The 22,891-nt window shown below is 40.1% G+C and overlaps 1 long non-coding RNA gene across 8 annotated transcripts in view; it reads left to right on the forward strand.

The window, feature by feature from the left end:
- The window catches only part of LOC141278828 (uncharacterized), a 276,124-nt gene that overhangs the window by 196,927 nt on the left and 56,306 nt on the right, over positions 1-22,891 (forward strand). The window contains exons 4-5 of one of the 8 annotated variants that reach the window (XR_012332195.1): positions 9,453-9,606; positions 17,199-18,004. The exons of 3 other annotated variants lie outside the window; for them this stretch is intronic. This is a non-coding gene — a long non-coding RNA (uncharacterized lncRNA). Of the gene's footprint in view, positions 1-4,925; positions 9,300-9,452; positions 9,607-16,905; positions 18,005-22,891 lie in introns of those variants that run through there. 4 more of the 8 variants (XR_012332193.1, XR_012332192.1, XR_012332194.1 and 1 more) reach the window with 4 other exon arrangements.

Here is a 22,891-nt window from a genome sequence, read left to right on the forward strand (position 1 = left end):
ATTAATTAATTAATTTTATTTTTGGCTGTATTGGGTCTTCGTTGCTGTGCGCAGGCTTTAGTTGCAGTGAGCAGGGGCTACTCTTTGTTGCGTTGCGTGGGCTTCTTATTGCAGTGGCTTCTCTTGTTTTGGAGCACGGGCCCTAGGCGTGCAGGCTCAGTAGTTGTGGCTCGCGGGCTCTAGAGTACAGGCTCAGTAGTTGTGGCGCACGGGCTATAGAGTACAGGCTCAGTAGTTGTGGCTTGGAGGCTCTAGAGTACAGGCTCAGTAGTTGTGGCGCACGGGTTTAGTTGCTCCGTGGCATGTGGGATCTTCCCAGACCAGGGCTCGAACCCATGTCTCCTGCATTGGCAGGAGGATTCTTAACCACTGCACCACCAGGGAAGTCCCTGAAGCATAAATTTCTAAAGCTCTTGAAAAAAAACTGGAAATCACTTCAGAATACCCATTAAAGGATCTCTCTACCTCTTCATCCTACTCTGATTATAACCATTTTTCTCAAATATTTACAATAAGATTTAAAACCTTTATTGATTTGGAAGCTAATTACTAGTATAGTCAGTATTCAATTTTCAAACGGGTTGTTTGCAAGTTCAATCGTAAATCAGCTGTTTCTATCTCAGCAGGTGTTTTTATATATGTATATAACGTTATAAAAAATGAGTGTTTAAATATTGTTCAGAAAGAGCATTCTAATATTTGTTATTTGCCTGAATTCTAGATTCTGCAACCTGGGGAGAGACACAGTAAATATTTAGGAGGGAAAATGATCAGGACTTGAAATATCAAGTTGGAATATAGGAGATGAAATTTATGGATGAATAAAATAATGGCTCCTATGATTTGGACTTGGCAATGCCACCCACTGAAAGAGAGAACACACAGTATGAGGCATAGAGCAGGAGCTGAGAGATGACAAATTGCATCTGACATGACTGTGGAACATACAAGTAGACAAGTCCAGCTGGAGTTGGAAACAGAAATCTGAAATTTGGGGAAGAGGTTATCTGCGTATGGGTGGTCGTTGAGACCATGAGGCAATTAGATTCCTAAAAGAGTATAACGTGTGAAAAATGTAATTCACCAAATATCGAATTACTCAAAGCTCTCTGAGGAAACATCAATATATAATACATGGTCAGATAAGAGAAACCCATAAAGAGAGAGAGGGAAAACAGTCAAAGATTCTGTTTGGAGTATCATTATAGGCTCAAAAGAAAAACAATTGAAAACACTCTAAGTAAATCTGACTCAAATGCCACATAGACCTGGATGTGAAGGAGGTCATGGGACAAAGGCGTCAAGCTTTAACAAATCTCCGCTTCCCACCACAGTCTGTCAATCTGCCAGCCAGCTGTACCATCATCACCTGGGAAGCTTTTTAAAGATAAACATTCCAAGCCCCTTGCCTGTATATTTTGACTTAGGGGGTCTTACATGAGGCTCAGGACTCGGTATGTTTAGAAGCTTCCTCAATCCAACATTCCGCCAGCTTTGGACACTTCTTCCTAACACCTTCACCCCTCACCACCTCAAGGTGCACACTTTATTTTTTTTTCTTACAGAAGAAAATAAGACTCGGTGTATTTCTTGAACTTGGAGATGCATGGCTGAAGACAGAAGGTACCTTCTGTTTTCCTAGTTGTCACGAACTTTTGTGACTAAGAGAAATGTATAATTGCCAAGCTCAGAAACACCTGGAAATAAAAGAGGTTATTATAAAAATAAACACCTGTAGACAGTATTTATTTTACTGAAAAAATAATGGTTTAGAGGAAAAATCAAACCTATAATAAAATTAATTATTGTTCTGTAAGCCATCCTAAAGGAGGGTTTCCAATAAAAGGGGTTCATTGTCACCATTCAGCTCTGCACGTGGCTGTCTGGGAGCTAAGGGCTACAGCTGCTCCTGGACGGGCATTATGTGATAACCTGAAGGGTCCCAGATAGGTTTACCCACCCAGGAATCCACAGAGCACTGGTCTTCCTCAAGGTGTTACTAGGTGGTCCACGAAGTAAATGTTGGTCAAGTAATTTTGAAAACTGCTCTTTACTCCATCCTTTTTTGGTGTTTCACAATGAATATTAGCATACGAAGGGCCCTCAATAGTCCTGCAATCAAGAACCCATTAATTTTCTTTATTCTATTGGTTCCCCAATTTTTTGGACCACACTTTACTTTTTATGTAAAACACAGTCATGGAAATGGTGCTCCAGGCAATATCGTGGCAAACTTTATAATTCCAGTGAGAACAAGAAAAGAGTAAATAGGTGATCATCTATGAGCAAAAATGAAGAAAGCCTTAGGATAATTTGGAATAATAACATTTGACTGTTAATCTTGATAATACACAGTTTCTGAGTTAAGATAGAGTATGTCAGCATGTTGTAATATAAATGATAGGTCAAAGGAAATAGTTTAGAAATGCAAGGCACGCTACTAACTTTATTTTAGCAATATTCATCTCCTTAAATTATCGGGATAATTTAAAATATTGTTACTATTCATTGAAGTATAATAATTCCTAGGAGCTTTTTCTTACTAATGCTAGTAGCGTATGTTTGCTTAAAAGTATGAAGTTCATGTCGTTCAACATCCAGCTTACCTTTCTGGATGCATCTCCCATTGTTTATGCCATGCTCTAGCTTGCTACACTGAACTCCACAGCATTCTCAAACATGTAATGAATTTTTTTTTTTTTTTTTTTTTTTTTTTTTTTTGCGGTACGCGGGCCTCTCACTGCTGTGGCCTCTCCCGTTGCGGAGCACAGGCTCCGGATGCGCGGGCTCAGCGGCCATGGCTCACGGGCCCAGCCGTTCCGCGGCATGTGGGATCTTCCCGGACCGGGGCACGAACCCGTGTCCCCTGCATCGGCAGGCGGACTCTCAACCACTGCGCCACCAGGGAAGCCCATGAATTTTTTTTAAAAAGTCTATTGAATTTGTTACAGTATTGCTTCTCTGTTATGTTTTGGTTTTCTGGCCGCGAGGCATGTGGGATCTTAGCTCCCCGAACCGCACCCCGTTCATTGGAAGGCAAAGTCTTAACCGTTGGGCCGCCAGGGAAGTCCCTGTAATGAAGTTTTAAATTCTAAATTCTCTACACATTGGCTCACACTGTCATCTCGGCCTGGCATGTCTTCATCACTCATCTCTCAACGCTTCCTCCAATCTACATTTCCTTCTCAAACTACTATTGCTCCTGACCACATGGTATTAGACTTTAATCTGTCTCTTCCACTAAATTGTGAATTCCAATAGGACAAGAACTAAATTATGCTTCCTTGGGTAACACGTAGGATTTTAAGGAATTTTCTACTGTAATTAAATTTAGAATACTCGATAATACAGTTCCTTCCCTAATTAAAACACATCCTCCTGTGGTCTGAGTTAATGAGATTCGATAGATAGAAGGCGTCAAAGGCGTCTAGCCCTCATAATCTCCCTTCATCTAAAGTTTGGGGCCATTTGGAGATCTTACTGTTAAGAGTTTGTCGGATCCTGGCTGTAAAACATTGAGCAGGCTCCTTGAGACACAATGGGGTCGATTAGTGATGCAGAAGCTCTGTCCCAGCAATAACACTTTTTGTCCTTGAGGCAGAACTTAAAGTTTGATAACAATGTAAATAACAATGGCAACAACACAGTAGCTGTCCCGAGTACTATTTTAAGGGCTTTACCTCTGTTTATTCACATAATCCTCCCAACTACCCCATGAGGTAGTCACTATCATTATCCTTCCCACTTAAAGGAGGGGAAACTGAGGCACAGAGAGGTTAAGTAACTCGTCCAGTGTTACCCAACTTATAAGTGGTAGAAGCAGAATTCAACCTCTAGATTCATTTTGATGGACAAAACAGAATCAGTAAATGCCATAGGTGTGGAATTTCTGGAACTAGACTACCTGTGTTCATAGCCCAATTGTGGTCTGGGGTAAGAAATTATCTTCTGTGGTCTCATCTATAAAAGTACCTTGCAGCCGTTTTAATTAGAGTGAGTTTTTTTGCTGTGCCAATCTGACTGTCTCAGGTTCTACCTGTTAGAATGAGTTCCTTTGTCCAATCTTTCAGGGTCATTTCTGAGAACAGAGAAGGATTTTTGCTGGGAAGGCCATACCACCTTAACAGTCCATGCGGTTTTTTGCAATACAATTCCATTAAAATTACATTTTTAAAATTTTCTTGAAGTAGAGTTGATTTACAATGTTGTGTTCATTTCTGCTGTACAGCAAAGTGACTCAGTTATACATATATATTCTTTTTCATATTCTTTTCCGTTACAGTTTATCGTAGGATATTGAATATAGTGCCCTTTGCTATACAGTAGGACCTTGTTGTTTATCCAGCTAGTCAGCTGATTGTTTATCTTGTTCTCAAAACTCATATCAGTGACAGAAAGGTTTTCCATCACACTCTGAATCTCAAGTTGAAGCAGGGCCCCGATCCTCATGGCTTCTTCACAACGTAAGTGAACGCTCTGTCCTTCCTGCTAGCGTTGAGCTTTACAGAATCAGCCTCAGGTTCTGTGACAGGCCAGGCAGTGGTGACAAAGTGGGGCTGATCTGTCCCGGAATGCTCTGGCCTCTCCTGGGCTGTATTCCTGCCCATTTGCTGGTCAGTGAGAAGGATCAAGTCTTTGGACTGGCAGTGGATTTGCAGCAGAGGGTTTTTTTTGAAAGAAGATCAGTGCTTCCTGACTCTTCTAGCTTCCTCCAAATATCTCCATTTCAAACACCCCAAATCCCTCATTTTCTTCAACAAGGCACTTATTTTTTTGCAGGTCGCAGGGAATTTGTCACTTGCCACCCAGTAAGGCTTTGCTCATCTCGAGCTTCGTGGCCTTCCTTAGCTAGGCCTCAGATGGAAAATGCCTTTTCTTCACAAGGCTATGCACTGAACTGATGTCCCTTATCTGCTTTCCAACAGGCCCACCTGAAGGGAGCTCCTGTCTCTCTGCAGTCCTTGCTGGAGGCCACCCTGCCTACAGCTTCTAACACAGGCACCCCGCCAAGTTGCCAGCAAGCCTCAATGCTCCAGGGTTAGTGGCGTGAAGTCCGAGTCCCCAGAGGCAGCAGGGTGGTTAGGCTGCTGGCCTTGCTGCTGCATGAGACCTGCAGTTTCCCATCGTCCTACATGAGGGCCAGCGAATCCTCAGTTCTTCTCACCTGAACTCATCAAGCTCCACATGTTGGGGTCTGTCTTTTGCAGCCCCTATTTCTTTTATATCAAGTTCTAATTAGTATTTTTTGGTTGCAAGTAATTCAACCAAATCTAGCTAGCTTAAGAAAACGAGATATTTATTAGAAGGGTATTAGGATAATGGATAAAACTCAGAGACAGAAATGCAACTGGGTTTCAGGAACAAACCCAAATCAGGAACTCAAAATTGTTAAAATTCTCTCCATCTCTCTTTTCTATCCAGCTCTGTAGGCCAGCTTCATCGGTCTTTCTCTCTGTTTCCTAGCTCTGTTTCCCAATCTACATTTCAAAGAAGAAAAAAAAGTAGCCAGTGACAGCTTTGAATTTTATAAGTTATAGGTGTAATCACCTCTCTTACTCTTGCAGCTAAGATACCTTTTAAAAGGAAAGAGCAGTGGATAAATTCTACATAATTTTTCCTTGATTCTTTAAATTACATTTTAAAGAAGTATTTAATTTTAAACAGTCTCAAATGTGCAGAAAAGTTACAAGAATGGTGCCGGAAAGACTGTTTTATCCGGAACCATTTGAGAGTAGGTTGCCAAAATACCTCATCACCCCCAGACACTTTAGTGTATAATTCCTACTAACAGGGATACTCTCCTATGTAACAACAATATACCGTTAATATTAGGAAATTAGCATCAACATATCACTACATCTAACCCCCAGACTCCATTCAAGCTTTCCAGTCATCCCAATAATTGTCCTTTATGGAAAAATTATGTAGTCCAGAATCACATGTTACAATTAGACATCTTCAGTGTGGACCAGTTCTTCAGTCTTTCCTTGATTTTCATGCCTTTGACGCTTTTAAAGTTTACAGAGCGGGTTACATATTGTAGAATGTCCTTCAAGCAGAGTTCATCTGATGTTCCTTCAGGATTAGAGTCAGGTCATGCTTCTTTGGCAGCACTGTCCTTGAAGTGATGCTGTGCTCTCATGGCATCTATCAGGTGGCATGTGGTTTAATTTTTCTCATGACTGGTCATATTAACTTTGACCACTAGACTCAGGTGGTTGCCAGATTTCTTCACTGTAACGTTACTCTTTTCCCCTTGGAAATTAACAAGTATTTTGTAAGATGGTATGTTGAAGCCATGTCCATACAACACCCCTCAACAAAATTTCATTTTATTCATTCATTCATTTATGTCAATATATTCATTTTCTTTCTCAGCTTCTTTGGGTAAATAAATTATTAGCATTCTGTGGCAACAGTGTCAGCTCATAACCTAGGACTCCTCTGATGCCTATACAAGCCAAAGACAATGCAACTCTCTCCTCGGAGCTCTTTTGGGCTGCAGGAGCATGCCCTTGCTCAGGGACAGCAGGAACAACTGGGAAGTTAATATCCCCAAGGGCAGTTGTCTTTCAATGAAGGGCGAAAGCTCGCAGATCAATCCCACAGCTTTCTTGCTCCTCAGGTTGGACAACTCAAAGTGTTCTACACTGTTTCCCAGAGTTCCTCAGAGGGACTGAGCCTGGTTACCTGCACCAGTACGTTGCTCAGTAGCACACCCTTTATTATTGGCTTCCTTCCCTTCTTGTCTAAATTTCCCACCCTCCCAAGAAACTCTGCTTCCTGCTATCACTTCCCAGTAAGCTACTTGCATTCTAATCCTTTTCTCAAGATCTGCTTCCAGGGCGCTCATCCTAAGACACGTGTCATTCCCACACGACAGAACCTTTAAAGAGATTTTTCTGTGTTTGCCACAAATTCGTGATCTGACAATTTGGTTATTAGTCATTCTTTCAAGACTTTGTTTTTCTCTATCTAAATAAAGGAGTACCTCCCCATGATACCAATCTCCCCACCAAAGTGTGGAGTCAAAAGAGATGGACAGGATAAATCAGTTATATTAAAATGTTCCCTGACTCCTTGCAGCCATAGAAAATCAGGCCAACCTGTATCAGCAAAGCACCGTTAAACAAGGTACGTCCATGTCATCTGATCAATCAGTGCCTTTAAGTCAGAGTGTTATGCAATTGTTTTCCTGTTCTCTTGTGTTTCCATGGTACCTTAAAGTCAGTCCCTGAATCTGAGCAGAGCATCTGTTTCCCATCCTCCCTAGAGTACTTCTACCGGGAATTACCATTTTTACTTCATAAAAGTAAATGCATACAGTGCATGGCATTTTTTGAAGAGAGGGCTGAAAATAATAATATTGTACTTGCTATTCTTAACCCCTCCTCCCCAAAAACCACTCAGTACAAACAACAGCTAGACCAACTCCGTCTGGGAAGAGCAGATTTAGAAAGAAGGGAGACACTATATACAGTACCACACACGAGAAAGAAAATATAACGTCTCAGCCTGATACATTGTGGGATGCTGACTCACTTCTCAAAAAACTAAATAGTCTTTTATGCAATGAGTTCAGCTCAAACAAATCTCTCCTGACCCTGCATTGCTACAGGACTAGATGTCGCCAATTTTAATATCTGTATTGGACACTCTGTGTAATTATTTTTCCAAAAGAACGGACCAAACAAGTTCTCAAGTAGAGAAAACTCTCTGTACACACAGTACTCTCCTGTGCAAGCAACAGGGATAGTTGGACAAATGAAAAGAAGCAAGGAATATTGATGACATATTAAGAATAAACACGTAGTTCCTCCCTAAAAAATAAGATGTTTGCAAATAACACAACCTGCTCAATCTTGCTGGCCATCCATCTCCCCTGAGGGAACTTTGAGTTTTCCGGAAGAAGAGTTCCATAGTTATAAATAAATGTTCCAAACATCTCTATAATTACTTGTTACTTTTAAAGTATTATCCGGGTGGAAATTCATTTTACCTAAAGCATATTTTACAACTGACTAGTATTAAGGAGTTTACTCCAAGAAAGGCACGTTTTTACTTTAGGTAGAAAAAGTTATATGAACACACCTCCCTTTCTACAGTGTGGGATCATTTTTCCTTAAGTTCTACCTCTCATCAGAGCGATCAGAGGCTGACAGGATTGATGGATCAGGAAATGACCTCTACACCATTCACTTCTCAAACTAAGTGCTTTTCACAAAAAACTCGTTTGAGGAAACTAATACCCAAATCTTTTCTGTCTTTCAACTCCTCGCGTTTGGCCTTGGGAAGATGTACGCAGTTCCAATGAGGGAATCCTGAGAGAAGAGAGAAGAAGCTCTTTTTATTTGTTTGTTTTACGGTCTTTGAATAGCCTGCATGCTCCTACAGTTATTTGCACAGGAGTTCAAAGCATGAATCATTGGTTTTCCTGGACTTTCTGGTCCTGTACAAACTGCTGGTTCTGATGATTTGGTTTTGTGAAAACATCCTCTCCCACTGATACCTTCTTTCATAACATTAGAAGTGAGCGTGTGAAATGAATGAATCATACTTCTTAAAGAAAAGAAAAATGGCTTTTAAAGATAACACTTAAGATAACATAATCAGAACGGCTATCATCAAAGAGAACACGAATAGCAAATGTTGGTGAGGGTGTGGAGAAAAGGGAACCCTCGTACACTGTTGGTGGGAATGTATATTGGTGCAGCCACTGTGGAAAAAGTATGGAAGTTTCTCAAAAAACTAAAAATAGAAGTACCATATTACCCAGCAATTCCTCTCCTGGGTAGATATCTGAAAGACACAAAAACACTAATTTGAAAAGATACGTGCACCCCAATGTTCAAAGCAATGTTATTTACAATTGCCAAGATATGGAAACAACCTAAGTGTCCATCAACAGATGAAGGGATAAAGAAGATGTGGCACATATATACAATGGAATATTACTCAGCCATAAAAAGAAGCGAAACTGAGTTATTTGTAGTGAGGTGGATGGACCTAGAGTCTGTCATACAGAGTGAAGTAAGTCAGAAAGAGAAAAACAAATACCGTATGCTAACACATATATATAGAATCTAAAAAGCAACAAAAAAAATGGTCATGAAGAACCTTGGGGCAAGAAGGGAATAAAGCCGCAGACCTACTAGAGAATGGACTTGAGGATATGGGGAGGGGGAAGGGTGAGCTGGGACAAAGTGAGAGAGAGGCATGGACATATATACACTACCAAATGAAAAATAGATAGCTGGTGGGAAGCAGCCACGTAGCACAGGGAGATCAGCTTGGTGCTTTGTGACCACCTAGATGGGTGGGATAGGGAGGGTGGGAGGGAGGGAGACACAAGAGGGAAGAGATATGGGAATATATGTATATGTATAACTGATTCACTTTGTTATAAAGCAGAAACTAACACACCATTGTAAAGCAATTATATTTCAATAAAGGTGTTAAAAAACAACAACAACAGATGAATGGATAATGAAGATGTGGTATGCAAATACAATGGAATATTACTCAGCCATAAAAAAGAATGAACTTGTACCATTTGCCTCAACATGGATGAACTTGGAGGGCATTACCCTAAGTGAAATAAGTCAGGTAAAGACAAATATTATATAATATCACTTATATGTGGAATCTAAAACATACAACAAACTAGTGAATATAACAACAAAGAAGCAGACTCACAGATATAGAGAACAAACTAGTGATTACCAGTGGGGAGTGGGAGGTACAAACTATCGGGTGTAAGATGGGCTCACGGATGTACTATACAACACGGGAAATAGAGCCAATATTTTGTACTAACTGTAAATGGAAAGTAAACTTTCAAAATTGTATAAAAAAATAATAATTCCTACAAAATAAAACATTTCCCAGTTTCTTGATGAGATTCAAGGAAAATATTTCTGTGAACAAAATTTAAAAATTCATAATAGAAACAATAAATAAATATTAAAGTTACATTTTATATGTAGTTCGTCTAGAGCTTCTCTTCTTATAACAAATATTTTTGAAGATGAAATTAACACCTGAAGTATTATCTTTTGAGCAGTACTGATGCAGAGGCAAAGGGCTATTTTCCTTAACTATCATGCTGTCTAATTAAACTCTATACTTTGCAATTAAAAAATTCTTATTCCAGTGGAAGTTGATAAATAGCAAAATATATAAGTATCATATATAATTTGCTTCTTATCAGTCATTCGGCTATGTATTAAATACTCTTTTGTGTCCAGGTTTGTTCTGAGTTCTGAGGAAATGTGAAAGAAGTATAAAAACACGATTTAAACTTCAACAGATTTCTTGTGTAATTGGGGGGAGGGATGCAAGACACAATTCTTATTATATCATTTCAAAAACCTCCTATGATCCCTCTCTTACCTATCCAATGACATCATTACACACTCCCACCGTAATTAGGGGCATCCACCATGTGCCTGATTCCCACAATTCTCTTTGATATACTCTAAAGTCTGGGCAAACCATGGCTACCCGTTACTTTGTGACAGTCCCTCACCGAGCTCCGAGCTCCGTGCCTGTGTTCAGACAGCGCCTGCCAGTTAGAAACCCCCTTCTCTCAACACCTCCTGTCTTCTTCCTCAGTTCAATGAAATCATTGTCTTTTCCTTACTCCCTTCTAGGTAGTAGTAATTCTTCCCTTGTCTGAATTCTTTTAGCTCTATTTCTCACTGTATTTTTCTTATTCAACATAGTATCATAGATACTTGTGTGTATTTCTTATTTGCCCCACTAAAATTACCCTAAAGCATTTCAAATAGCTTGTTTTCTACATATCTCCATACCCATTGTCTAACCCAGTGTCTGGTTTATAACATGTACTCAAATCCAGTAGTTGAATAGATGAATGAATGAATAAATGAGTACTTGAAATAATTAGGGAATAATTAAGAATAATTAAGAATAATAATTGTGTAGCAATGGATGCAGAGTACTAGGAGGGTAAAAGATATTGGAAGGAGGGAGTAAAATAGCTTGAATGTGGACTGGACTAGTCTAAGAGTAAATGGAGGATTTAAACCTGATTTGGGCCTTTAAGGATGATCATGTCAAACAATGGAACCAGGGTGGCTGAGACCAATCAGAAGTAGAAGTCTGGGGCTTCCCTGGTGGCGCAGTGGTTGAGAGTCCGCCTGCCGATGCAGGGGACACGGCTTCGTGCCCCGGTCCGAGAAGGTCCCACGTGTCGCGGAGCGGCTGGGCCCGTGAGCCATGGCCGCTGAGCCTGCGCGTCCGGAGCCTGTGCTCCGCAACGGGAGAGGCCACAACAGTGAGAGTCCCGCGTACCGCAAAAAAAAAAAAAAAAAAGAAGTAGAAGTCTGGCTGACTGATTAGAAGAGAAGAAAGAAATCAAAAGGCAGGTTGTGAGAGGAAAGTTGCAGGAATTACCTCATGTAAGGCTGAGCAGGAAATATACAAGCTACAAGATAAAACCCGATTAGTTGGAATCCCAGAAATTAAACTCTGTTTCTAGGACACAGGCTCTTTGCTGAGAAGAAATACACTCAAGACAAAAGAATGGGTTTTGAGTTGAGAAGGGCTGGGTTTGCTTTCAGTTTCACTATCTGTTGTTTTTGTTGGGCATTGGATTCTCCAACCCTCCGCTTTCTCATCCATAAAATGGGAGTTATAATTCCCACCCGACTGGGCTGTGTGCGGGTTAAGTAAGATGCTATGTGGAAAGTGCTGGGCACGTATAAGGAGCTCGGTAAATGGCAAATCTGGTTAATTTGCCCTGGGCTCCAATTTGAATATTTGCTAGGTATGATTGTCCCTAAGTCCATTTGTGGGCAGAGGGTCTCTGAGACTTGAAGCCTGTTCCTAATTGTTCTACAAGAAGGCTTTCTGGAATTGATGTGGAGACCCTAAAAGAGGTAACGACGATTACGATGACAAAAGAACTCAGAGCGGCTAATATTTATTGGGTGCCAACATGGACTAGCAACCATGCTAAGTGCCTCATAAGATTTATTGCATTTAATCCCAACAGAAACATATATGGTAAATAAAGCAACGGAGACTGGTTTCTGGGTTTTTGCACAGGGATTCTCTTGGAAGAAAATGTGTCTGGATCTCAGGAATCCCAGTCAATGGGAACATAGCAGAAGCCGGAAGAGGGAGTCCAGGGGCAGTGAGAAGGCACGCAGATTCGGAAGCTTACCCTGACAGTGGAATCCAGGCTACAGTAGTTACAAGGGGTGGGGTAATCTCAGATTCAATCCATGCAGGCCTCTATCCCAGGGACTCCAATCCTGCAAGCAGCCAGGGTACAGGGAAATCTAAGCAGCAGGCGCTACTCAAAGCCAGACAGGTGGTGGCGCTGTGATTCTCAGCGGGACCCTTATGGTAGCAGGAAGCAGGATACAGCCGTCCTGGGGAAGGAATTCTTATGAATTAGGGCAAGAATGGCCAAGTTTTTTTCTTTTGTATAATTTCTGAGCAAGCAGATGGTTGTTTAAAGCCTTGTGCTTGAGACCAAATTTAGGCTAAGCCATAAAGAGTATCATGATCAATTAGTGATGTCTGCCATGAGGCACTAGGGAAAGAAGTGGCAGCAGACCAGTTCTGACTCTTGGGTTTAATGGAAGAATCAGGACAGACTTGAAGATAAAGGAAGAAGAGATATATAAAAAGGGACCATTATAAAGGGACCTTGCATAATTCTTAGGGGATACAGGGAAGGAGAGACTTGGGGCCCATCAATCCTGCTCAGAACTGAATAGAGGGAGTATGCCTAGGGTAATCATATATATATCTCCTTTCCCCAGTCTGTTGCCTTCTTAAGAATTGACTGTAGTGTTTTAACGCCCCAGCTGCCCATGTTTCCCCAAAGTAAAGGCTTGGAGTTAGGTGCCCCATGTTTCCAATTTGTTATTTATAAAGATCCATGAGCTTCTCAGAAAAAAAATTCAATATGCATTCTCAGGAGATAATGATATTGAAAAAAACAAATATATATATATATATGTTTTTCTTCTATATATAAATATATAGAGAGAGATAGACAACAGGAAGTTAAACACATTAAGTATTTATTATTTTTTATAACAGAATTTGGTAGTGCTATTGTTTGAAATACTTCAAAATAGTAATTTTATTTTGCTAAGAGACCTCTTTGAGAACTATATTTAAATTTCCATATAGTTGTATTTACTTATTTAAGTAAGAAAATACAAATGCCAGCAAAAAGAAGAAAACATCTCAGAAGTCTTTCAATATATATTACAGCAAATTATTCTTTTTTTAAGTGAGGAACAGGGAGGTGGCTATTTGAACATTTTTTATCCTTGAAACCACATTCCTGTGGCATTACTCAAATTAAATCCTGCAGTCATTGGAAGTGGAAAGAGAAAATAACTATATTAAAACCAAACAGAAAATAAATCTGGATCTTCTTATTATATTTTGCTAGGTCTGTAACTTCCCAACCTGTTCTGTTTGTGAAAATAGACAAATATAACCCCCCACAAGAAGCAGCAGCTGTCAGTCTCACAAGTCCTATTTCTTAAAGCAGCCTTTGCTTTGAGGGACCAAGAGTAAGGTGACTATATGTAGACATGCCTATTTGAAAACCCTGTTCTATTGTGGTAACCTCCCAATTTATGTCTTACTCTAGGAGAGAAAAAGAAAGCCACATATGAAACAGGTTTTTAAAACATGTTTTTTTCAGAAAAGAAAAAGTCATGTCGGGAAAAAAAAAAGCAGTATAGTTAAAATGATTGCATAGCTTTTCTAATTGTGTCGTTTGAATTAACAACTTTTGAACAATGTTTAAAAATAATTTTCGAACTGCTGTATTATTTAACATAACAGAATTCTATCAGCGTGTATAGGGCAACAAGCACAAGGTATTATCTACAAAGTGAACTTACAAATAGACAAGGTAACAAATAAAGATGTAAAAACAAAGCAATATTTCTTATCTTCATGTTTTGTGCATGCAAACACATGTTTACGAAGGGTTCATTTTTCCCCCCTTTCATTCATTTACTCATTCATTTAAAAAGTATTTTTAGTGGGTTGAATTGGGTCCCCTCCCCCAAAAGATAGGTCCACCCAGAACATGCGGATGTAGCCTTATTTGGAAAAAAGATCTTTGCAGATGTGATTAAGCTAAGGATCTTGAGAAGTGATCATCCTGCATTACGCGGGTGGACCCTAAATCTAGTGACAAGGTCCTTATAAAAGACAGAAGAGGGGCTTCTCTGGTGACACAGTGGTTGAGAGTCTGCCTGCCGATGCAGGGGACGCGGGTTCGTGCCCCGGTCCGGGAGGATCCCACATGCCGCGGAGCAGCTGGGCCCGTGAGCCATGGCCGCTGAGCCTGCGCGTCCGGAGCCTGTGCTCCGCAACAGGAGGGGCCACAGCGGTGAGAGGCCCGCGTACCACAAAAAAAAAAAAAAAGAAAAAAAAAAAAGACAGAAGAGAAGACACAGAGAGGGAGGAGAGGAGAAGGCCATGTGAAGATGGAGGCAGAGGTTAAAGTGATGCAGACGTAAGATAAGGAACTCCAGGGGCCACCAGAAGCTTGAAGAGACAAGCGAGGATTCTCCCCTAGAGGCTTCACAGGGTGTGCCTTGATTTCAGACTTCTGGCTTCAGAACTGTTAGAGAACAAATTTCTGTTGTGCCCGGCCTGTGGTAATTTGTTGGCAGCCCTAGGAATCTAACAGAGCATCTCTGAGCACATTTCTTGTGCCATGTATATTGTTAGGCAAGTATACATCGGTGAATAAGATATCATCTTGCCCTGGAGGGAATCACAATCTGGTACATAAAACAGACACTTAACAAGGTGTGTTCTTGGTGAATTTTAGACCCAAGGATGGTGGAGGGTCTCCGTTACTGAGTGCCTTCCATTGTCCGTGAGTGCACTGTAGAGGCTCAGGTACCCAAGAAGTACCCCAAGATGCCTGGGATACTAAGGGAAGCTTTCTAGAGGGAACAGCGTTTTAGCTAGTCTTGAAGAATGGGCAGGAGTTTTCATGACGAAACGTTGGCCAGCAGGCTGTATAGGAGATAGCAAACTGAAGGAATGGAAAGTATGAAAGGCTCAAAAATGTGTCAAGGCAAAATAGAGAAGTTATAACCTTGGCATGAGACAAGTCTTATAAATGTATTTGTTGAATCTGAATTGTAAGAGGCATGTCTCGCTGCTGCGTTATAGTATTGAGTGAAGGGGGATTAGAATGTTTGCTAGCATGTCGGGGTGGGGGGAGATGGAACGGGGAGACAATGGAGAATTATAATCACTGAAAGGACAGGATCTGAGTTGATTTTAGGAAAATAACTCTAGTGGAATTTTTATTTCAGTTATTAATTCGTGTTCTCACCCGTTAAGTTTTCCTTTTCTCATTCCCTATTCAGGTAGACAAAAGGTTTACCTCTTCCTTGCCTTGAGGAAGGTTTGAGGGTGGCTTCTTGGATTTTGTTTTCAAAATCTTAAATCCACTGAGAGGATAAGGTTTGAGGAAGGTGCCTCTTAGGACATGAGAGAGAGAAGAGTGATTTTTTCCTAGGTTAAAAAGAAGTTTCTCTCCCAGATCGGAGACGAGACCGGGGCTGAGGGTTTGAGAGCAGGACAGAATAAATGGCATGCGTTGCACCGGGGATGCTGGATCCTGGGTTTGGGGCTCCAGCTTCACTGGATACTGTGTGCCAGGGGAAGCAAGGAGCTGCACAGCAGAGCATCAGACTGAACCATCCTTACAGGCTAGGGCATCAGTTTCTGCAGAAACCAGTATTGTCTCAGGGCTGACAACGGGAGGGATCCCCCCAAGGTTTGGCATTATATGAGATCCCCAAACCCTTGGTGCAAACCCAGTCAGGGAAGTAAGTGTACGCTAAAAAGGAGTGAGGTTGAATTTTCCACAAGCCCAACCAAATGGAGGCTTGGTAGCTAATTTAAATAAAGAGCAAAGTGTGATATTTTACTGAGTCTATAGACTAAGATTTATATCCATTAATCAGCAAGAGTGTTATGGTGGAGATCGCTAACTGTATCTAATATCTCTTCTCCTCCTTTCTCTTATAGTAATAGAACTCCTGAGCGTAGCTAGGTCCAGGGGCACCCAGAAGAAACTGCATTTCCCAGCCCCCATTGAACCCCAGGGTGGACACCTGACGAGGCTTTGGGGTTTGAGTGAAGTGTGCTGCTTAAGGAGCTCGCTTTTAAAAGGGCAGGGGTGTACTCTTCCCTTGCACAAGTTAGAGTCAGGGCAGGTGATGCAGATGAGGATAACCCAAAGGGTGATAGATCCACAAGGAGGACTCTGGACCTCTGGCAACTTTGCATAATGGAGTTCCCATTCAAACCGGAAATTTACAGAAAACAAAAATAAATTTCTGTCTTGTAGACCACTGTTTTTCACAACCTGATCAAATAAGGTGAACCTACATTCTCACTAACATCAGTCTGGAAGAGGAACTGGAATGGGGGGAGATTGATGGTGAGGAAAATGGTTAGTTGGTTATTAGGCAGTGAGAGTAGTTAACTAATGGTGATATGAGAGGGAGAAGAGGGCTGGATTGAAGACAAGGTCCACAGGACGTGGTAATCGATTATAGGTAGAGGGCAAAAAAGAGGGAGAAAAAAACTGACTGTAGGTGCAAAATGAGGAGTTGAGGTTAATGGTAATACTATCTATTGAGATAGAAAATAATTGAGGTGCAAGCCTTAGGAAGAAGAGGCATAACATAGTAAGACAAAACAAGAAGCCATTGGGCCCAGCAATGAAGAAAGCCTATTTTCTGTTCATTTCCTTGTTTTTACTAGTGGAAAAGCTTACTGGAAGCCAGAGCACATAGTAATAATAATAGGGCCCGTCACTGGCAACGTGTTCAATATTCAGTGAGTGTCTTAACACAATTTCCTCAGTTTTCAGAGAGCCTCTGTCGAAGACTGCTGTCACCTTCACTGTTTTGCTCAATAACTGAGTTTCCACAATACTCTCAGTGTAAGGTAAAAGTGAACCTTCTACTTGTTGTTACTTTTTACTAATTTAGAAAAGCATGATAATATAATGATAGATATATGTTATTACACATTTGTCAAAACTCGTAGAATGTACAACACAAAGAATGAACCCAAATGCAAACTATGGACTTTGCATGACAATGATGTATCAATGTTGGTTCATCGATTGTAACAAATGTACCACTGTGATGCAGGATGTTGGTGGTGGACGATGCTGCTTGTGTTGGGGAACTGTTGGCAGAAGCCACCCTCCTTGGCCAGGCCCAACTGCCTGAGTTGTCTCACAACAGGAGGTCCCAATGAGGAAAACTGTGCTGTCTCAGAAAACTAACCAGGAGAATTCGGGAGGGGCCAAAGGAAGGAGGAGATGACCAACCTCCCAGAAGCCCTCATGCTGGAATACATTTTGGCTAAGAGATGCGCGCTACCAGGAAGGACCCTGAGTCACCAAATATGGGCCAAGCAAGATGATTGGCCAGAGACAACCCGGAAACTACTCCATTACCATAAAACCTGAGGCTGCGAGCCACGTGGCAGAGCAGTTCTTCTGGGCTCCCTTACGCTGCTGCTCTCCGCCAGGCTTCCCTTCCCAATAAAGTCTCCTGCTTTGTCAGCGTGTCTCCTAGGACAATTCATTTCCAAGTGTTAGACAAGAGCCCACTCTTGGGCCCTGGAAGGGGTCCCCCTTCCTGCAACACTTGTGTGGCAGGAGGAGGGAGGTGGGAACTCTATTTTATGCTCAATTTTTCTGTGAACATAAAACTGCTGTAAATATATTAATTTTAAAAATACATATGTGTGCTTTTTTTTGACAAATAATAAACTGCACTGATCTTCCTTCCCTCTTATTCCAGTTCAAAGAAATCAATCTATTTTTCTTTAGGAAAAAAATGTCAAATGCAAGAGTTTCGGTTTCCCCATTCTCGAGTATTTAGAGTTATAATAAAGATGTTTTTGTAATTAGTATATACATCCGTTAGGCATTTCAAAGCTAGTGAGCCCACAGAGATTGCTGTATTTTCCTTTGTGGAGAGCAAATAAACAACTTTCTTTGAAAGAACAGCTTTTGTTATATAAGTTTGTTTAGGACTAGAATAATCAAGGTAGCATGGTTTTTAAGAGTTTGACCCCAGAGTTACTAACCTAGTCAATTCCTGGCTCTAACATTCATCAGATACAGGTTCTCAGGCAATTCTTTGTTACATTCTAAATTTTATTTTCTTCATCTCTAAAATGACGTTAATAGGAATACCCACAGTTCATTGATTCATTGGCAAGTTTGAGAAAACCTATGTAAAGCATTTAGTATAAGGCCTGGTAGTCGAGACTGCTTAATAAATATGTGTCGTTGTGATTAGAGGGTATTTTCCAGTCACCAATTAACTAATGTCTTGGAGGACATTCAATCATTTACTGAGTAAGAAATGAACTGAATTCTGAAAATCCTGACTTCCAGCTCTAGCCATGATTGAAGGAATAGGTACTAGACTTACTCTCCTACGATTAACAACTTTGAAACTGGAAAACAAACAAACAAACAAAACTCCTGAAGCCGCTCTTCTCAGGCCTTGGTTAACAGACAGCTCAGGGCTGTGACCCTTCAGAGACACGAAGTCCACGTTGAACATCAAGTTCACTCTAATTTACTGAATGCGATTTCCAAATTGTGGCCCACGGAAACAGAGCCTGAACAGAAAGCAGCAGTCTTGCCATCCATCCATATGACACAGAGATTTTGAAGTTTGGGACTACTGAAGCAGCCGGGATTTGCATCTCAGGGCACCAGAAATAAGGGCGCTTAGAAGAGAAGCGCCCCAGAAATCTGCATCTCTGTCCTCTTGAATCTTTGACTGAGTACCTGTGCGTACACTTGGTCACTCAGAGGGGCCTAGTAAGGAGTGGCTACTTTGGGACTGTGAGCTGAATGGAAATCCCAGAGAATACATAGTGCTGGGACACAATGGAAGGAATGCCAGCAAGCCAGGGCTGAGGCCCCAGAAGAGTCATGGTTTAGCAGGAGGACTCCTCCGACCCTAGCGTAGGGATGCGCCTGCGCCACTCTAACAAAGCTTAAAGCCAAGCCTCAGGAGAAACATGCTGAGCTGCCAGTAAATTAATTCTCTGCCAGAATAAAACCCAACAGTCTTTACAGGAAGACAAATCCAGAATCCCAACAGCATAGCCTTCCACTGTCCAGCATGACACTTAAAAAATTAGTAGGCGTGTGAAGAATCAGAAAAATATGACCAAAATTGGAGGGAGAGGAGGCAGTAGAAACAGACCCAGAGATGACAGACGTGTCGGAATTAGCAGACAAGGACTTCAGGCAACTGTTATAAAAAAGGCCCAAAATCTAAAGACAAAGATAAAGAAATGAGTGAACAGATGTGGGATCTCAGTAAATAAATGGAAACTAAAAGAGAGCCAGGAAAGCACATGACAATTGTAGAACTAAAAAATACCTGAAATTTAAAGATATTTGCTGAATTGGGTGAAACAGAAGATTGGATACTACAAAAGAAAAGACTTTGAAGACAGGTTAAATAGAAACTTTGCAAACTGAAACACACACAATAAAGAAAGATTGGCTGAAAAAAAAAAAAAAAGGAGCTTCAGTGACCTGCAGGGTATTGTAAAGTCATCTAATATTTGTGGAGTAGAAGTCCCAGAGGTAGAAGAGAACTTTTGGCAGGAAAAAAAATATGTTAAAAGAAATAATAGTAAAAGAAATCCCCAAATTTAATAAAAAATTAAAAAACACAGAGAATATTGTGCATCACCAAATAACTAGTGTCTCTGAGGACATCTATTCATCTCCTCAGCAAGAACTGAACATTTTAAAACAGTTTTCAAAATCTCAACTTCCCATTCTGACCATGATGGAGGAATGAGCCACAAACAGGATAAACAGAAAGAAAACCACCTAGGCATATTGTAGTACAATTGCTTTAAACCAAACTAAAAATAAAAAATTCAAAACATTCCGAAGAAAAAGACGTATGACATACAGGAAAGTAACAATACAATAACCACTGCATTCTCATCAGAAGCAATACAAGCCAGAAAACAATGGAATGGTAGTTTTTAAATGCTAAATTAGGAATAAACTATGAATTTAGAATTTAAAGCAAGCAAAATTTTTCATGAAAACTTAACTCCAGTGAAGATATTTTCAGATAACCGTAGTGATGACCTGCACTACAAGAAATGTTAAATAAACTTATTCAGATTAAAGGGAAATTATACCAGATAGAAACTCAAATCTACATGAATGAATAAAGAACACTAAACATTTTTCTACTTCCTTGACTTCTTTAAAAAGAAACGAATTATTTGAAACATGAGTGATAATGTGTTGTGGAATTTGTAATGTGTAGAAGTAAGATACATGACAAACGCACAAAAGAGGAGAGGGAAATGGAAGTACATTTATATATGCTTTTTACGTTATATATAAAGTGTTATTCTATCAATTCCAGGTGTACTGTAATAGGTTAAGGATGCATATTGTAATCCCCAAAGTACCCATTAAAGAAATAAAACAGTGAGATCATATGCCAAAAGAGGAGATTAAAATGTAATACTAAGAAATGCTCAATTAAAAAAAAGACAGGAGGGCTTCCTTGGTGGTGCAGTGGTTAAGAATCCACATGCCAACGCAGGGGACATGGGTTTGAGCCCTGATCTGGGAAGATCCCACATGCCGCGGAGCAACTAAGCCTGTGTGCCACAGCTACAGAGTCTGTGCTCTAGAGCCCACGAGACACAACTACTGAACCCGCATGCCACAACTACTGAAGCTCACACGCCTAGAGCCCATGCTCCACAACAGAGAAGCCACTGCTATGAGAAACCCGTGCACCACAGCAAAGAGTAACCCCCACTCGCCACAACTAGAGAAAGCCCACACGTAGCAACAAAGACCCAACACAGCCAAAAATAAATAAATAAATAAATAAATAAATAAATAAATAAATTTTAAAAATTAAAAAAAAGAAGACAGGAAAATATGGAAAAGGAAAAAAAGATAGTTGGGACAATAGAAAACAAATAGTAAGATGGTAGACTTAAGCCTAAGCATATGAATTATTATATTAAATGTAGAAATACTAGACAACCAGTTAAAAAGCAGAGAAGCATATCCAACTATATGCTGTTCTTAAGATATTCTCTTCAAATATAAAGACATAGGTTAAAAATAAAAGGATGGAAAACTAGATATACCATGAAACACTAAGCATAGGAAAGCTGGAATGTCTGTATTAATATCGACAAATTATACCATTTTTAGTAGCATCAAAAATAATAAAATACTTGGGAATAATTTTAACCAAGGAGGTGAAAGACCTATACACTGAAAGCTATAGGACATTGATGAAAGTAAGTAAAGAAGGCTCGAATAAATGGAAAGATATTCTGTGCCCATAGATTGAAAGAATTAATGTTACAATGTCGATACTACCTAAAGCAATCTACAAAATCTCTATCAAAAATCCCGATTGCATTTTTCGCAAAAATAGAACAAATAATCCTAAAATTTGTGTCGGACCACAAAAGACACCAATTAGCCAAAGCACTCTTGAGAAAGAAAAGTAAAGCTGGAGGCATTATACTTCCTAATTTCAAACTATATTACAAAGCTATAGCAATCAAAAGAGTATAGTTTGGGCATAAAAACAGACACATAGACTAGTGGAATAGAAAAAAGAGTCCAGAAATAAACCCTTGGATGTATGGGCAAACTAACTTTTGGCAAGGGCAGTAAGAACACACAATGGGGAAAGGATAGTCTCTTCAATAAATCATGCTAGGAAAACTGGATATTCACATGCAAAAGAATGAAACTAGACCCCTATCTTATACTACGCACAAAAATTAACTTGAAATGGATTAAAGACTTAAATGTAAGACCTGAAACAATAAAACTCCTGGAAGAAATGATTGGGGGTAATCTCCTTGACATTGGTCTTGGCAATGACGTCTTGGATAAGATCTCAAAAGCACAGGCAACAAAAGCTAAAATAAACAAGTGGGACTACATGAAACTAGAGAGATTCTGCACAGCAAAGGAAAAAATAAAAAAATTGAAAAGGCAACCTACAGAATGATAGAAAATATTTGCAAACCATATATCTGATAAGGGGTTAATATCTAAAAAATATATAAAACTTATACAACTCAATAGCAAAGTGAGAATAAGTTTGGCAGAATTTCTATTATACATTTTTTATGCTCAGTGTTTTTATGTTATGACTGGGTAGGATAATATAAGTGTTCTAAGCAGTGTCACAAAATTTTTTTTAACGTCTTTATTGGAGTATAATTGCTTTACAATGGTGTGTTAGTTTCTGCTTTATAACAAAGTGAATCAGTTATACATATACATATATCACCATATCTCCTCCCCCTTGAGTCTCCATCCCACCATCCCCATCCCACCCCTCTAGGTGGACACAAAGCACCGAGCTGAACTCCCTGTTCTATGTGCTACTTCCCATTAGCTATCTATTTTACATTTGGTAATATATATAAGTCCATGCCACTCTCTCACTTCATCCCAGCTTACCCTTCCCCCTCCCCGTGTCCTCAAGTCCATTCTCTATGTCTGTGTCTTTATTCCTGTCCTGCCCCTCGTTTCTTCAGAACCTTTTATTTTTTTAGATTCCATATATATGTGTTAGCGTATGGTATTTGTTTTTCTCTTTCTGACTTACTTCACTCTGTATGACAGACTCTAGGTCCATCCACCTCACTACAAATAACTCAATTTTGTTTCTTTTTATGGCTGAGTAATATTCCATTGTGTATATGTGCCACATCTTCTTTATCTATTCACCTGTTGATGGACACTTAGGTTGATTCCATGTCCTGGTTATTGTAAATAGAG

Source organism: Tursiops truncatus, chromosome 5 (assembly GCF_011762595.2).
Source record: "Tursiops truncatus isolate mTurTru1 chromosome 5, mTurTru1.mat.Y, whole genome shotgun sequence".
Taxonomy (NCBI): domain Eukaryota; kingdom Metazoa; phylum Chordata; class Mammalia; order Artiodactyla; family Delphinidae; genus Tursiops; species Tursiops truncatus.